At 53.7% G+C, this 2,546-nt stretch overlaps 1 protein-coding gene across 2 annotated transcripts in view; it reads left to right on the top strand.

Moving 5' to 3' along the window:
- Positions 1-29: 29 nt before the first annotated feature.
- NEIL3 (nei like DNA glycosylase 3) overlaps positions 30-2,546 on the top strand; it is a 41,484-nt gene continuing 38,967 nt past the window's right edge. Inside the window, exon 1 of one of the 2 annotated variants that reach the window (XM_078601052.1) lies at positions 30-120. The gene's annotated coding sequence lies outside the window, so the exon portion shown is untranslated. The remainder of the gene's footprint in view (positions 121-2,546) is intronic. The other variant, XM_078601054.1, reaches the window with a different exon arrangement.

Here is a 2,546-nt window from a genome sequence, read left to right as displayed (position 1 = left end):
GAATCGGCACGCGACGAATCGGCGCCTCGCTCCACTCTCACCGCTCTCCACTCGCAGTCGTTACCTTCTCCACTCGCAGTCGTTACCTTCTCCACTCGCAGTCGCTCTCCACTCGCAGTGGTTAGTCGCTCTCCACTCGCACCGCGCTCCACTCACAGTCGTTACCTTCTCCATTCTCTCCTCTCTCCACTCGCAGTCGTTACCTTCTCTATTCTCTCCTCTCTCCACTCACAGTCGTTACCTTCTATCTCTAACCCCTCTATCCTCACAGTCGTTACCTTCTCCATTCTCTCCTCTCACCCCTCGCAGTCGTTACCTTCTCCATTCTCTCCTGTCCACTCGCAGTCGTTACCTTCTCCATTCTCTCCTGTCCACTCACAGTCGTTACCTTCTGCATTCTCTCCTGTCCACTCACAGTCGTTACCTTCTCCATTCTCTCTCCTCTCCACTCACAGTCGTTACCTTCTCCATTCTCTCCTCTTTCCACTCACAGTCGTTACCTTCTCCATTCTCTCTCCTCTCCACTCACAGTCGTTACCTTCTCCATTCTCTCTCCTCTCCACTCGCAGTCGTTACCTTCTCCATTCTCTCCTCTTTCCACTCACAGTCGTTACCTTCTCCATTCTCTCTCCTCTCCACTCACAGTCGTTACCTTCTCCATTCTCTCCTCTTTCCACTCACAGTCGTTACCTTCTCCATTCTCTGTCCTCTCCACTCGCAGTCGTTACCTTCTCCATTCTCTCTCCTCTCCACTCGCAGTCGTTACCTTCTCCATTCTCTCCTCTTTCCACTCACAGTCGTTACCTTCTCCATTCTCTCTCCTCTCCACTCGCAGTCGTTACCTTCTCCATTCTCTCTCCTCTTTCCACTCACAGTCGTTACCTTCTCCATTCTCTCCTCTCCACTCACAGTCGTTACCTTCTCCATTCTCTCCTCTTTCCACTCACAGTCGTTACCTTCTCCATTCTCTCTCCTCTCCACTCACAGTCGTTACCTTCTCCATTCTCTCCTCTTTCCACTCACAGTCGTTACCTTCTCCATTCTCTCTCCTCTCCACTCGCAGTCGTTATCTTCTCCATTCTCTCTCCTCTCCACTCGCAGTCGTTACCTTCTCCATTCTCTCCTCTTTCCACTCACAGTCGTTACCTTCTCCATTCTCTCCTCTCCACTCGCAGTCGTTACCTTCTCCATTCTCTCTCCTCTCCACTCGCAGTCGTTACCTTCTCCATTCTCTCTCCTCTTTCCACTCACAGTCGTTACCTTCTCCATTCTCTCTCCTCGCTACTCACAGTCGTTACCCTCTCTCCCCTCTCTCTCCTCTCCACTCGCAGTCGTTACCTTCCCCACTCTCTCCTCTCCACTCACAGTCGTTACCCTCACAGTTGTTACCCTCACAGTTGTTACCCTCACAGTTGTTACCCTCACAGTTGTTACCCTCTCAGTCGTTACCTTCTGCATTATCTCCACTCCACTCACAGTCGTTACCCTCTCTCTCTTTTTTTATAATTGTATTATTTATTCAGCTTATATCCCCGGGAAAGCTTCTCTGTCTCATGGGTCTCGTGACTCCAGTGGTCCCGAGCAGGGCCTGCACCCGCACTTGCAACTGTTGTGTTGGGTGAAGGACATCTGCTTTTTGCCTCCGTGATGTTTGACTTGGCCGTGGGAAGGCACTCTCCTCTCTCTCTCCTTTCACCCCTCTCAGTCGCTCCACTCTCTCTTTTTGTTTTTTTTATTTTTTACGATCAGTGGAAACAAGAAGATGCTCGGTGTATTCGGCACTTTGTTTCGGTCATCATTTCGTAAATTTTTTTTTTTTAAACTGGGCTTTATGTAGCCCTCGCTCGCTCTTTCGCTCACTCTCTCGCTCGCTCTCTCGCTCTCTCTCTCACTCGCTCTCTCTCTCGCTCGTTCTGTCGCTCATTCTCTCGCTCACTCTCTCGTTATGTACGGCGCCCCCCTCGCAGTCCGACGGCCTCCGACGGGTAGCTCATAACACCATGCAGAGCTCCCCGTCATCTGCCACGGAGCACACGGCCTCCTCCATCGCCCACTGCTCCATGAAGGCCGGCACGGCGTGGGTCAACCGTGCATGGCGGAACTCCAGCCACACCCTGGCTCCGACCAGAGCGCGGAAGATGCCCAGGCTGCTGGCCGGACGTTTCCCCTCCAGGGCCACTTTCCTCGCCCTGTAAATGGCGAGCTTGGCGTAGCCGACGAGCACGTTGACCAGCCCCTGAAGATGTTGGGATCCGTCGCCCTTTCGGTATCCAAAGATGAGGACCGTCGGGGAGAAGTGGAGGCTGAACTTTAGTAGGATGTTTCTCAGGACCTTGAACAGCGAGTCCAGGCTCTTGCACTCCACGTATTGGTGCGCCACCGTCTCCACTTTACCGCAGAACCGGCACTCCGGGGGCGTGTCGGTGAAGCGCGCCAGGGAGGCGTTGGTGGTGACGGTGCCGTGGGCGATGCTCCAGCTGAGGTCGCCGATGCGGTTGTACGTCGGGCTGGAGTAGAGTTGCCTCCAGCGAGGCCTCTCCGGAGAG

The sequence above is a fragment of the Lampetra planeri genome, chromosome 15 (assembly GCF_965212315.1).
Source record: "Lampetra planeri chromosome 15, kcLamPlan1.2.h2, whole genome shotgun sequence".
Taxonomy (NCBI): domain Eukaryota; kingdom Metazoa; phylum Chordata; class Hyperoartia; order Petromyzontiformes; family Petromyzontidae; genus Lampetra; species Lampetra planeri.
Note: the sequence above shows the minus strand (reverse complement) of the source record. Positions and strands in the feature narration are given on the sequence as shown.